The 15,844-nt window shown below is 42.1% G+C and overlaps 1 protein-coding gene across 1 annotated transcript in view; it reads right to left on the bottom strand.

The window, feature by feature from the left end:
- Nucleotides 1-15,844, bottom strand: part of LOC116975434 (secreted phosphoprotein 24-like) — a 166,744-nt gene that overhangs the window by 28,813 nt on the left and 122,087 nt on the right. The window lies entirely within an intron of this gene.

A 15,844-nucleotide genomic window follows, 5' to 3' on the forward strand; every position in this document is an offset into this window, starting at 1 on the left:
AATCCTGGAGCACCGCGCGATACCGCACGCAACGTCACACACATCCACGCCTCTCCATGCTCCCGTCTCGTGCTACCCACACGCTACCCGTTGGTCACAACACGACGACCAAATTTTTGGAGGTCGCGTAAATGGCGAGCAAATGACGGCCAAGTGGGACAGGCCCTTAACACTATGACTGTGGAAAAGCCACAATACAAATATAACATCCTATTAGCGGTTAGAGTTTTGAGTCCAAGGTTTTGCAAGCATTTTGGTGCTGCTCCCATGTTCGAAAGAAGTTTGGACAGTGTTTTGCTTTACTCTGGTATCCCGGACAAACACTCCTTCTCAGCCCTGCACACCTCAGGGTGTCAACTGAAGGTAGAGAAAGCACAGAATGAAAACACCAGGTTTTCTCTGCCCCGCGTCACTGACAACAGGGACCATTTATCAGTGAGCGTGGGTGCTGCATTCAGAGATTTACTTTGGCCTGGAGACTTGTTGACTGTTGTGGAGAGATTGGTGTTTGTGGCTTCCTGCCTGCCGAGTTTACAGAGGGCTGCATGGTTCCAGGATTGTGGGGGAGGGGAAAGGTTCAGAGGCAAGAATGTAGAGGAGTGGGTGAGGATAATTATTGGTTCAGGGTTATAAACAAGTACAGCTAAAAAATATTTATTGTAGCTCCAACACCAACTTGGAACATTATGGGATTGTAAAACACGATTAAAATGAACAGGAGAAGGGTTGTGACGGTTATTCCCTTTGGAGCATCATAATGTTAAATCTGTTCTTTAACTCCTCCAGAAGATAGACACAAAAAGCTGGAGTAACTCAGCAGGACAGGCAACATTTCTGTAGAGAAGGAATGGGTGACATTTCGGGTCGAGACCCTTCTTCAACTCCTCCAGATCAGTCTTTGGCATATAACTGTTGCTTTGCCCAAAACCTGAATAACATACAATTGGAATGTTCTTAGGATAATTATTGTTATCATCCTGAAGTTGAAGAAGGGTTCCGATCTGACACATCACCTCCTCCTTTTCTCGAGATGCTGCCTAACCCGCTGAGTTACTCCAGCATTTTGTGTCTATCTATTGTTATCATTCTCCAGATTGATTTTCCCACCTTTCAAGTCCGATTCTCCTTTATTTTCTCAACATTGACAATGGATTTCTGATGTACACGCACACATATATAAGACATGGAGAAGTGTTGAATTTATTTAATTCACATTTTTTAGTCATTCACGAGCTGCCTAGTCTGTTCTTGCATGTGGATGGCATGTCCCTCACCTGGCTTGATACAACATGTCATCAGTCATGAGATTAGTAAAATCATTTTGAAAAGAACAATCAGTTAAATCCAATGTCATATAGAATAGAATAGAATCTTTAATTGCCACGCAACCAGGGTTGGTGGTATTTGGGTTCGGTACATGATGGTACACTGCTTTTGTTACATACCACTAATAACACAGATCACCGTAATAAAGTGCATCCATACCACATCACAAATCACAAATCTCACCAACAATACATATTGCAAAAGAACAAACAAAGACCATAGACAAGACACTGTATACATCAAAAGTCATATTATTGTCTGATTATTGGACGGAATTGAGAGTTCTTATTGCTGAGGGGAAGAAACTGTTTTTAAAGCGGGTGGTTTTAGTAGCAAGTGACCTGAGGCGCCTCCCCGAAGGGAGAGACTGAAAAAGGTGATTTTCTGGATGGGAGTGGTCCGAGATGATCTTTTTTGCCCGTTGTGAGGTACGTTGGAGATAACTGGAATGGATTGAGGGGAGGGGGGAGTTGATGATCCTGGAGGCCTTGGAAACAATGCGTTGTATTCTGTGTAGTGAGTGACTATCGGTGTTACCGTACCAGACTGTGATTGAGGAGGTGATGATGCTTTCAATGATTGATTGATAGAAACGGACCAGGAGGTGTTTATCGACTCTCTGCAGGTTCATTAAATGAGATCAGTGACCAGATAATTATTAAAAATGCCTTGCACGCACACAGGCCCTTTCACTCTCAGCCATCCGGAAATAAAGAATGGCAATTGGATAACTTTTTCTAATGTAGCTAAATTACACAGAGTAAGGTGTGGATGAAGAAAATGTTTTTTATTTCCAAAAATAAATGTTATTCAAAATAAAATATAGATACAAAACAAGAACACTTTTTACGGCATTCTCAGTGTCTATACTGAAGCGAGACCAGGCAGGTTGAGTGAAATAGTTTTTTGTCACAGAAAACAAAACCAAAACTCGTAAAGACCGCGTGCCTAGTAGAGCTTACAAACACAGCTCCTGTCGCTGGGAGGAGTGCTGATATCTGACTAAAAGCCCACGAACGAACCCCCGCCGTGACCGTGCCGACCAATGACGAGGGTTCTGACTTCCCAGCCCCACCACTAGGTGCCACTACAATACATTCATTAGTGGCATATTCGGTAGTGCAAGCCATCCTTAAGGCAAGCACCCTTGTCATGCATGTGGCCCCCTGGGGTGTTATCCTACCCCTTGTTTGAGGGGCATCTCCAGCGGACTCTGAAATTATTTGGTTTCGTTCAGGTGGCTCGGGACAATCATTGGCCGCGGCAACAGGCAAATCTTCTCTGGTCTTCAAAGCATTGCAATGCGATCTTCCAGTTCTGACAAAGGTTTATTGACCTGAAACATTAATCTCTTTCTCTCTCCAAATATCCTGCCTGAGCCGCTGAGCAGCTCCAGCACTTCCTGTTTTTATTTGAGAATTCCAGGGTCTGCAGTGTTTTTTGATTTATAATGTTTCTTTTCGCCTCTGTGAGGTTATTTTAGATGTTCAGCCGAATACTCACCTTTTAGCTCTGATATTGAACTGGAGACTCTTGTGGGATTAGATCATGCAATCTCCTGGTTCAGAGACTTGCCTTCTAGCTACAACTAATTTATGTCAGTTAAAGGGAAATTATGACAATAATGAAGATTTTGTAAATGATAAGTCAAATCCAGATTAATGCCTTCTCTTGTTTCTCAGAGAACAACAGGCTATTTACATTTCTAGATCAGAAAACAAAGTGTTGGAGGAGCTCAGCGGGCCAGGCAGCATCTGTGGAGGAAATGGACAGTCAGGTTTTGGGTTGCGACTCTTTTTCAGAATTTACATTTACACATCTGGGAGAGCCCCCAGCTCTTATCCATGTTCAAGTACAGACACATTAACACACACACATAGGTTCTTCTTCTTGCGTATGGCGGCACAGCCTAAAGTTGTAGGACAACTTGTTCTATTTGATCTTATTTCATTGTGCACGCCTGGTTGATTGCATTCGTCGAAACAGGGCGGACCACGTGAAGGTTGCAATCTTCCACCCCACACACATAGCAATACAGCACAACAGTGACATTCAGGTTGGGCTCCAGCCACCGAGCAACATCATGTGTGTGTACATCCTCAATGATCATAATATGTACATGTCCTCAATGTGTACTTACCTCAATGATCAGAAATATTTTGTTCTGCTCTCACCTTGAAATGTCTGGATGATTGTTGAATATCTAGTCAAGCCAAAGAATGGCACAATGGCGTAGTGGTAGATCTACTGCCTTACAGCGCCAGAAGTCCGGGTTTGATCCAGACTATGGGTGCTTGTCTGTACGGAGTTTATATGTTCTGCCCGTGACAGCGTAGGTTTTCTCCAAGATCTTTGGTTTCCTCCCACACTCCAAAGACGTACAGGTTTTGTAGGTTAATTGACTTGGTATAAATGTAAAATTCTCCCTAGTTTGTGTAGGATAGTGCTAATGTGCAGTGATCGCTGGTCGGTGCAGACCCGTTGGGCCAAAGGGCTTGTTTCTGCGCTGTATCGCTAAACTAAACTAAACATAGAACAGGTTCTTCAACCCACTATATCAGTATGGATGATGCCAATCCAAACTAATCTCATTTACCTGCATATGGTCCATATCCCTCCATTTCCCGCATGTTCTTATGCCTGTATAATTACTTCTTAAATGTTGATATTGTATCTGCTTCCACCACTTTCCCGGCAACTACCTTTTATGTGAAAGCCATCCCATGTAAATCTCCCTCTCTCCTTAAAACTTGCCCACTAGTATTTGACATTTACACTCTGGGAGAAAGACGTTGACTATCTATCCTCTCTATGACCCTTATAATTGTATATACTTTTTATCAGATCACATCTTAGCCTCTGACACTCCAAAGAAACCAATCCAAGTTTGTCTGATCTCTCCTTATAGATAATACTCTCTAATTCAGGCAGCATTCTGGTAAACCTCCAAAGCCTCCACATCCTTTGTATAATGGGGGCGACCAGAACTACATACAATATTCCAAACGTGGATCATCTCTATTCCTTAATCAAAGAAACAACAGTGTTTAGATAGATTCTTATATGTTGCTGCAAAATACTGCCTGGAGTGGTGGTGGAAGCAGATACAATATTAATGTTTAAAAGGCATTTAGATAAGCACATAAACAGGTAGGGCATGGAGAGATGTAGAAGTCTGAAGATGGTCTCGCCCTGAAACGTTACCTATTTATGTTCTCCAGAACGGCTGCCAAACCTGCTGAGTTACTCCAGCATTTTGTGTTCGTTTAGGGCATGGAGAGATATGGATCATGTGTAGTCAGATTGGATTAGTTTTGATTGGCATCAGACACTGTTGACCAAAAGTCCTGTTCCTATGTTGTACTGCTTTATGTTCTTTGAATTAATACAGACATTTCCAAGTGAGTTTAGTCTTTATAGTTTTCTTCTTCATCATATTATATATATCAATGTACTAAGTGTATGGCCATTTATGGTATTCTTTCGTCTTGCATGTAACACTCCAATATGCATCACCTCACACTTGCCTGGATTAAAGTCCACCTGCCATTTCTCTGCCCACATTTTCATATTTTGCTGAATCCGTGACAACCTTCCTCACTCTCTACAACTCCAACAACTTTTATATTGTCTGCAAAACTTAATAATTAGTACACGTACATTTTCATCCAAATAATTTATATATTCACCGACTAGAGCATCTGCTGTCCCTTTTCATCATTTACAAGTGCCAATGCTGCTGCTGCTCTTTGTTTTGTACCACTATTAGATGCCCTAAGAAACTCCACATACTGCTCATCAACTGGTTTGCCTACATCAGTTCTTCCCGTTTCTTCTTGAAGACGTCAAATAGAGATTAGTGAATCCTGCTTGTAATCATGAGGACGCGAAAGGAGCAATCAAGCTGCAGACAATGCAGGATATTTAGTGTTGATGGACTAAATAAACAGCAGGAATTATGCTACCTTAATTTTACACAGAAACACTGAACACTTTCTCGGAGAACTTTATGGCATAGGTCCTAAGTTAGCAAGTCCGAAATTCAGCATGTGTTTATTTATCCAGTCCTGTCATAATATAATTCAAAATATTAAATACATGTCATTGATTCAGTTTTAGCCAGCTGGCTATGGGATAGATGCATTAAGCTGGAAAGGGTGCAGAAAGGGTTTACGAGGATATTGCCATGACTCGAGGGATTGAGTTGTAGGGAGAGGTTGGGCAGGCTATGACTTTGATCCCTGGAGCATAGGAAAATCAGGGGTGATATTGTCTTTTTTTTAATTTAAAAAAAATATATATTAATTAGAAGCAAATGTACAAGAGTAGAACAAACGGCATATAAAACTATACAGTTAATGTACAGCTTCAATTTTAACTTTTTAGCTTTAAAATAAAGGAAAAGAAAAGAGAAAGAACAAGAGAGAGAAAAAGTGGGAGGAGCAAAGATGGGACCCCTCGACTACCAAAGATAGGACCCTTCGACTACCAAAGATAGGACCCCTCGACTACCAAAGATGGGACCCCTCGACTACCAAAGATAGGACCCCTCGACTACCAAAGTTAGGACCCCTCGACTACCAAAGATGGGACCCCTCGACTACCAAAGATGGGACCCCTCGACTACCAAAGATAGGACCCCTCGACTACCAAAGATGGGACCCCTCGACTACCAAAGATGGGACCCCTCGACTACCAAAGATAGGACCCCTCGACTACCAAAGATGGGATCCCTAGACTACCAAAGATCAGGACCCCTTGACTACCAAAGTAGTGGAGCCAAAGTGGGTAAAAGAAAGAAAGAAAAGGAAAAAAAAAGAATAATAAGAAAAAGAGAGAGAAAAGTGGTGATAACCTGCCTCTCGTCCCTCCCCACCCACCTCACCCAACCCATAGTTGGATTTAAATCCAAAGTTGTGTTGCATCATACTATCCTTGTAAGAATTCGGTGAAGGGTGTCCATGTCTTGGAAAAATGTTCTGGTTTTTATACCAAGACAAGTCTAATATTTTCAAGATGTAGTGTCTCGGACATGTTTGTAATCCACATTTTAACAGTAGGGACGGGGGTGATATTATCGAGTTGTATAAAATGATGACACACACAGATAGGGTAAATACACACAATATTTTTGCCAGAGTAGGGGAATAAAGGATTAGAGCACCTATGTTTAAGATGAGAGGGACAACCACACAGGTGGGCCAGCTGCAAAATCATAATCATACTTTATTAGCCAAGTATGTTTTGCAACATACGAGGAATTTGATTTGCCATACAGACATACCAATAGAAAGCAACAAGACACACAAAATACATTTTAACATAAACATCCACCACAGTGACTCCTCCACATTCCTCACCATGATGGAAAGCGATAAAAAAAGTTTAATCTCTTCCCTTCTTTGTTCTCCCGCGATCGGGGGCCTCGAGCCTTCCGTTGTCGGGGTGATCTTGGCTCCCGTGGTCGGCAGTAAGGCCCTCCGCATTGGGGCGATCAAGATCCCACATCGAGGAGATCTCAGCTCCCCCCGCCAGGCGATCGGACCCCGGGTCGGGGCTAGTCGAACCTCCTGCGACTTTGGAGCTTCCCGACATCAGTCTCTACCCGAGACTGCGAGCTCGATGTTGGAATCCGTAGGCCACGGTTAGAGCGTCGATCCCAGGCAAGGGATCACAGGCTCTGATGGTAAGTCCACGGCCCCGTGGTGGGGCTCAAAGTCAGTCTCGAGCAAAGCCGCTCCATGATGTTATGCCGCAGTGCGACCGGAGATATGAATGAATGAATGAATGAATACGTTTATTGTCATTGCACAATACTGTGCAACGAAATTCCATTACATCTCCTCCGGTTAAAAAAAAATACAAACACGACAACCATTGACACATATGTACACTTATTAGTAAAATTATAAATAAGTATTTAAAAAGTATTTAAAAGAATTTGACGGCATTTCTTGGAATTACATTTTGCTTCCCCAATGTTCTCTGTTGGAATTAAGCTATTTTATCGCACATGGGTAGAAACTATTTTTTAGTCTACCGGTGCGAGCCTTCAGAGACCTGAATCGCCTCCCAGAGGGTAGCAGAGTGAAAAGGTGGTTGGCAGGGTGGGATGTGTCCTGCTTGATATTTGTGGCCCGGCGCAAGCATCGGGCCCTATATATATCATCCAAGGAGGGCAGTTGAGCGTTTGTAATTCTCTGTGCAGTTTTTATAATTCCCTGCAGCGCCCTCTTCTCAGCCACAGTACAGCTAGCAAACCACACCAGGAATTCCATAGGAGAGGATACTTTCCACGGTGCATCGGTAGAAGGACAGCAGCAGCGGCTGTGAGACGTTTGCTCTCCGCAGAGACCTCAGGAAATACAGCCGCTGATGTGACTTCTTCACGAGAGTGACGGTGTTCATTTGCCATTTGAGGTCCTGGGAGGTGTTTATTCCCAGGAACTTAAAGCCAGTGACTCTCTCCACCATGTCTCCTTTGATGTATAAGGGAGCAGGTTCCTCTCTCCTCTTCCTCCTGAAGCCGACAACCAGTTCTTTTGTCTTTGATGGGTTGAGTACCAGGTTGTTTTTGGTACACCAGACAGTCAGTTTTTGGACTTCATCCCTGTAGGCAGACTCGTCGTTGTTGTTTATCAGTCCCACCACAGTCGTGTCGTCCGCAAACTTAATGATCCTGTTTGTACTGTTTGTTGGTATACAGCCATAAGTGTATATTGTATACAAGATGGGACTCAGCACACAACCTTGTGGTGCTCCTGTGCTGAGCGTCAGGACTGGGGAGTAATTGGACCCCATCCTGACAGACTGTGGGCGGTCTGTTAAAAAGTCCTTAATCCATCCGCATGTGTTTGCATTAACACCCAGATCAGACAGTTTGTCCACCATTCTGCTGGGGATGATGGAATTAAATGCAGAACTAAAATCTACAAATAACATCCTCACATATGAGCCAGGACGCTCCAGATGTGTCAGTGCAGAATGTAGAGCTATGTTGATGGCATCCTCCGTTGACCTATTAGCTCTATATGCAAACTGATGCTGATCCAGGGTGGATGGGAGTGAGGACTTAATGTGGGCCAGGACCAGTCGTTCAAAACACTTCATCACCGTTGAAGTGAGAGCAACAGGTCTATAGTCATTCAAGCTGGTCCTGAATATGATCCTGAAAATAATTGCATCTCCAGCAAGGTAAGAGATTGAAAAAAAGTTTCCACTGACCCCCTCCCCCACCTTCCACATAAAACAAACCAGAGAACATTAACACAGACTTTTTAAAACATAGGAAAAATAACAAAAAAGACGAAAAGACAGACAGACCGTTGACGAGGCTGCCATCGCTGATGGCGCCACCCGGTGGATGTAGTTGAGGCAGTTACAATAACAACATTTAAAAGACAATTGGACAGGTACAAAGATATGAAAGGTTTGGAAGGATATGAGCCAAACGCGGGCAAATTGGCTCACTAGCTCAGATGGAAGGTGGTTGTTTTTACTTATCACACACGAGCATGGCAGATGCACAAAATCAATACTTGTACATTTCCTTAATTAGGAAGAAGATGTTGCCAAACATAGTTAACGAGGAGGTAGCTGAGATACCGGATAGACTAAAATATGATAAAGAAGAGAAACTATAATGGCTAAACTATAAAGCTCCCTTGTCTAACAAAATACATCTTCTCCGATAATTCTCATAATTGGTACTCCGTAAAGCTTATTTTCTGGAATTCTCTGCCACAGAAGGTAGTTGAGGCCAGTTCATTGGCTATATTTAAGAGAGTGTTAGATGTGGCCCTTGTGGCTAAAGGGATCAGGGGGTATGGAGAGAAGGCAGGTACAGGATACTGAGTTGGATGATCAGCCATGATCATATTGAATGGCGGTGCAGGCTCGAAGGGCCGAATGGTCTACTCCTGCACCTATTTTCTATGTTTCTATGTTTCTATGTTTTCAGCCATTTACCATTCTTCCTATTGTGCAGCAAAATTCCACTCTAACACCATTTACATGTTTGCAGATGACACAATCTTAGTGGACCGGATCTCAAACAATGACAAGATTGGAGTACAGGAAGGTGATAGCGACCTCAATAACATGGTGTCAAAACAACAACATTTCCCTCAATGTCAACAAAATGAACATGCTGGTGATCGATGTCAGTATGCAGGGCTGGACTACAAGCCATAGTCTGCAGCAATAGCGATGAACCGGAGATGGTCAAGAACTTTCAGTTCCTTGGTTTAAATATCACTAACAATTTGTCCTGGTCCAACCACATTGTCGCTACAGTAAGAAAGCACACCAACACCACTACTTCCTCAGAAGACTAAGGAAAGTTGGCATGAGTAAATGACGCTTACCAATCTCTCCAGGTGCACCAGAGAAAACATCTTATTGGGATTCATCACAGTAAGGGTATGTCAACTGTTCTTCCCAAAGCTACAACAAACTGAAGAACGTTGAGGACACTACCCAGTGCATCATATAAAACAACTCCCCTCTCCCCTTTTTCACCTCACCCCGATTCCATCCACACTTAACATAGCCTCGGGAGGTTCAATCAACAGAATCATGGACCATTCACATCCCTCTTCTCCCCTCTACCATCAATTGGAAAATACAAATGCTTGAAACCACATAGCATCAGATTCAAGGACAGTTTCTTCCCCACTGTTATCAGACTCTTGAACAGACTTCTCATATGCTAGAGATGAATTAGCGATCTTCCAATCTACCTTGTTGCCATCCCTGCATTGCTTTTGACCTGCACTTTCTCTGTAGCTGTACCTCTACGTGTTAGACTGTTTATTTTCTCTTTTGCATTATCTGATGTACGCATGCGTTTTATAATTAGGTTGGATAGCTCACAAAACAAATGTTTTCACTGTATTTTGGGATATGTGGCAATAATAAATCAATAACAACTTATGGGAGGCATTCGAGGTGACTATGAGGATTCAGTCAATATTGTGGGCCGCGATATTCCACTCCACCACAGACTCTGGTGGCGCCAGAGGACTGGAGATGGACAGATGCCCAAAGTAAACTCAGAAGCTGTGAGCCAGTCAGACCAAGTCAGCGATGGGGAGCTGCGGAAACAAGAGCAGCGACAAAATTATTAATCATTCGGCTGCATTAATAAAGGAAAACGCAGCACAGGTTGTGAGAAGCAAAGATAGACACAAAAAGCTGGAGTAACTCAGCCGGACAGGCAGCGTCTCTGGAGAGGAATGGGTGACATTTCGGGTCAAGACCCTTCTTCTCCTTTGATCAATAATTAAGTTTTTTTCATGGGCCAATGTGGTCGAACTGGTGTACATGATCTTTCAAAGAGTGCTTGATTAAAATGCCTGGAGCAAGCTTATCATCAAAAGTGAAGCCAATGGAATAAAAGGTGTGGAAAGAGTATGGATTCAGACAGGGCCAGAGAGTCAGGAGGAGCAGTAGATTGATTGATGGAAGGTGCCCAGTGGTGTTTCCCAAATGCACGCAGGAGGTGACGGCCTCCCGCCTCATACACTATCTCTCCCACCACTGCCAGGACCATGCATGACTTTGCAACCCTAGACAGCAGGTTACTTATACTTGTTTCCATTCAATGCACTGCACTCATTTCTCAAGACTTATTCTCTTCTGCATCAGGAAATGAAAGATAGAACTGTATCAATGCAGAGCCAAACATCCAGTCACCAGCTCTCTGTCCCACTCCCCCCCATGACAACTCCTTCCTCAGCACCTCAGTGTAAGCCTGAGGAACAGCACAACCTCTCCTCACGCTGAGTGACTCCTGAATCCTGACTCATCATTGAGGCCAACAATTTCAGGCCATTAGTATTTCCAGCATGTTTAATCCAGATTCCCATTGTCTCTCCATATTCAGATTAAGATTCAGGTTCAGATTCAGATTCAAACTTTATTGTCATTGTGCAGTGTACAGTACAGAGACAACGAAATGCAGTTAGCATCTCCCTAGAAGAGCGACATAGAATATGAAAGCGACATAGAATATATTCCTCTGGTATATTCAAACTGTATATGTCCTATTGACACAGCTTGTATTTCTTTTGTTACAAATGATTGCTTGAGTGTTATCTTCTTTTACTTTGAGCTATCAACCTTCTTATTATTCAGTCTCTACTGGTGTTCACTCTATTTCTGTCGTTTCCTTTTGTCTGCTCTTCCCTCTCCCCTTTAACTATTTCTTACGTTATTTCAGCCCTGACTATCCACAGCCTGAAACATTAGTGGGCGAAACTCTGCCCTGCCCGTGAGCTTACCTACCCTGGTTGCCCCCGGCAACCTATGGCTGCACTAATCAGTTATGGCCAAATGGGTCCCTAGATCCATCTATCTGAGATGTTCAAAGAGCAGGAGTCAGGGAAAGGACAAGCCGTACCCACACAACATTCTCATTATCCATCAATGGGTTGTTTTGTCATAAGGTCTTTGCACTATTACCAAATAGTGGAAATAGGTGGAAAATATTTAAAATATTGAAATATTATTGAATTGTAAAGATAGAATTGTTTTGAAACACTTTTAATGACATCAAATTAATTGGACATGCTGTGAATGCCCATCAAGAGACATAAAAATCCCTATTAAATAAGGTTGACGATCCCATTCAAATGAGGCACCATCGGTGTCTGGTAAAAAGCTGTGGGGGAAAGTTAAGTTGAGTTTTTGCCATATGTAGTACAGAGAGGGACAGATAGAACAGAGATCTTGCTTGCAGCAGCATCACAGGCATTTAGACTCAGAAGAAACACACAAAACATAAATTAAACTTAGAATTCAGTAGAAAAAAAACAATGCAGAAAAACAAGACATTAGTACAAAACACAATTAGAAAACCAAATACAAATATAAATGCAAAGTGCACCCAAGTCAACTCTACCTCTGTAGGAGCAGCCCTGAGCTCGTGCTGAGTTAGATGTGGCCCGATCTCCATCTCACTGGTGTCGGAGAGCACAGTGGCTGATCTTTGCAGGGAGCTGCCATACATTGTATACAGCTAGCGAGGTTCTTGAGTGTAGGGGTTAAACCTGCCGGAAATGCACATTGCATGAAATCATTAGCCACAATGCCGACTCTAAAAGAGATTGTGTTGTTCCTCAGGCTTGCATGGGTATGCTCAGGACGGAAAGATCAAGAGAGACAGAGAACTTAAGTGACTGGGGGTTTGGTTCTGCACATTACTTTAGATTGGAGATACAGGATGGAAACAGATCCTTTGGTCCACCGAGTCCATGCTGACTATCAGTCGCCAGTACACTATTTCTATGTTATCCCACTTTTGCATCCGACACACTAGGCGCAATTTACAACTGCCAACTAACTTACAAATCTGTATATCTTTGAAATGTGGGAGGAAACCAGAGCACCCAGCGAAAACCACGGGGTCATAGGGATAACTATGCAGAGATAGCACTCATAGTTAGGATCAGACCCGGGTCTCTGGCACTGTGACGCTGCAACTCTACTGCTGCGTCACTGTCCCGCCTAATTGCATGATTCTTTCTTTCATGTCTTTGATGCTGAAGAGAGCAAGACTTGAGAAGCATCTACAGTGCACTGAAACAAGTACAAGTAACCCATTGTGCTGCGTAGAAATGTCAAGTGGAGTCCTGGCAGCGGTAAGAGGAAATAGAGTATGAGAAGGGACACTGTCAACATGTTTTTGTGGTACACCACTGGGCACCTCCCATCAATCAATCTTCTGGTCCTCCTGATTCCCTGCCTTTGGCTGTCCACAATATTATCAAGCACTATTTGAAAGTTGGCGAACACCCACATTGCTCCAGGAAAAAAAATCAATTATTGTTCAAATCTGTGCTGGCTTTCCCTTATTAATGCATCTGAATGATTAATAATTTTGTCATCGATCTTGTTTCTGCAGCTCCGCATCACTGAGGTTGGACTGACTGGCTCACAACCGTTGAGTTTACATTTGTACTTCTCCTGTCCACTGGCACCACCAGAGGCTGTGGTGAAGTCGGAGATTATAAACAACAATATTGACCCTGAATCCTCTCTCTCACCTTGAATGCCTCCCATCAATTGGTACAGATTATTATTGTCACGTATCCCACGACAGTGAAAAGCAAAAAGTCAACCAATATTATCAAAGACCTACATCACCGTGGCCACGCATTGATTTTGCTCCAACCATCAGGACGAAGGTATAACCATTATGCTCTTGAACACTTCACTAAAAATAACCTCAACTATGAACTTCTATGGATTGTCTTTGATTGCACTCAAGACTCTGTTTTTTTGCACAAAAATTGTAGTTTTTAGTTTAGTTTAATTCGTTTACAGATACAGCACAGAAACAAGCCCTTCTGCCCAACGTGTCCGCACTGACCAGCAATCCCCTCACATTAGCACTATACTACACACACTAGGGACAATTTACATTTATACCAAGCCAATTTACCTACATACCTGTACGTCTTTGGAGTGTGAGAGGAAACTGAAGATCTTGGAGAAAACCCATGCAGGTCACGGGGAGAACGTACAAACTCCGTACAGACAGCACCCATAGTAAGAATCAAACCAAGATCAGCAACTCTACCACTGCGCCACCATGCCTGCCTCAATCTTATTTATTGATTTATTTTGTTTATTATATATTATCTGTTTGTATTGCATTTACCAGCCTATTATGTTGCTGTAAGTACGAATTTCATTGTTGGTACATATGACAATTAAACACACTTGACTCTTGACCCTTGATTCTCAATTCAGACAGTTTATTTCATGCATAAGTAATAGCAATGTTACAAAATTTTGAGATTTTAAAAATCAAGTCTGTAATTTATCCCATCAGATAAAGCATAAAAATAAGTTTAATTTGACATCTAATTCACTTTCATATCTCAAGTATTTAAAAAGTTATGGCCATTTTCATACTCGGAAATGAGCATCTTGTTCCCTATTGATTTTCTATGGACATAACAAAAAAGTTGTGATCGTGAACAGTCAAAAGCCCATAACTTTCTTAAAAATTAAGAGAACTGAATGAAATTTTCAGTTATCATAGATTGAAGCATTCTGAAACAAATATAAAATAATCTTACTTGGATGACCTGAAATTAAAGCATATAATTAGTTAGTTACCTAATTGTAGCTAATTTCAGACTTCAATTACTAGATCTAAACATCTATCCATTTCTTAATAAATGATTAACATTTTTAAATAGCCTAAATGTCCAAATAATATTCACAAATAATTCACAATAAAACATGATTTTTAAATCTCATTTACATTAATTTATAGGCCAAATGGAAGGAATTCAGTGTTCAATTGCTGTAAATAAATGCCCATTTAAATCAGCTTTCCAGTGGGTCCCTGTGGAACGCGCTGGTTTAGAACGTTCACATTGCGGTAGATTTGTGCCTCAAATGCCGAGAAAAATACTGCGCGATATAATGGGCCCAAATTGAGCTACTCGCAATATTAAATTTTGTATAAAAGGATCTTTAGAAGCCCTTTTGAATGTAAAAATATACAACCTACCTTCTGCTATTTTCTTTATGAGACCCTGCGGTTGCTGACGGTCGCGGGTTTAAAGATTGATTTTTAAACTACTATAACTATTATTCAAGGCCTTTAAACCTAATAATAGCTTTTGCGACGGGGTCTATCAGCGATTTTTCGTTAATAATTAACTAGGCTGAACATTTTCGATTGGAACAGCTTAGAGAAAATCGCGTTTTAAACCCGCCCCCTCTAAACGGCACCAAAATCGCGCACAACCTCAGCGGCAGATATTCAGCGACGCTTCAGGTAGGCTTTGCAACATACCTATAAGTAATGCAAACGAGAAAATAAACAGAGTACAGAATGTAGTGTTATAGCTATAGAGAATGTGCAGGTGAAAAAAAATGGTAGCGTCAAAATGAGGTAGATTGGAAGAGCAGGATCCATGCCTAACATTTGAGTGGCCTGTTTAAGACCTGGGGGTTACTGGGGATGGAGCTGTCCTTGAATCTGATAGTATGTGCTTTCAAGCTTTTGTATCTACCGCACAGTGGAAGAGGGGAGAAGAGTGAATGGCCAGGATTATGTTGTCTGCTTTCTTGAGGCAGCGAGAAGTGTAGATGGAATCAATGGGGTGGTGGAGGGCGGGAAAAGCAGAAACAGAGGCTCGTTTGCATGATATATTGAGTTCTGTGATTTGTTGTGGTCTTGAGCAGAGCTGTTGCTAAATTATGTTGTGATGCATCCTGAAAAGATGCTTTCTTCAGAGTATCTGTAGATATTGTTGTTATTTGAAATATGTCAAATTTTCTTTCTTCTCTGAGGAAGTTGAGGCATTGGTGTGCTTTCCTGACTGTAACATCAATATAGCTGGACCCAGAACAAATTGTTAGTAATATCTACATTATGAAGCTTTCAATCATCTCCACTTCAGCAGCATTGACATAGACTGGGGTGTACTCATTTTCTGAAGTCAATTGCCACCTTCTTCATTTTGCTAATATCGAGGGAGAGGTTGTTGTCTTA

Source organism: Amblyraja radiata, chromosome 7 (assembly GCF_010909765.2).
Source record: "Amblyraja radiata isolate CabotCenter1 chromosome 7, sAmbRad1.1.pri, whole genome shotgun sequence".
NCBI classification, from domain to species: domain Eukaryota; kingdom Metazoa; phylum Chordata; class Chondrichthyes; order Rajiformes; family Rajidae; genus Amblyraja; species Amblyraja radiata.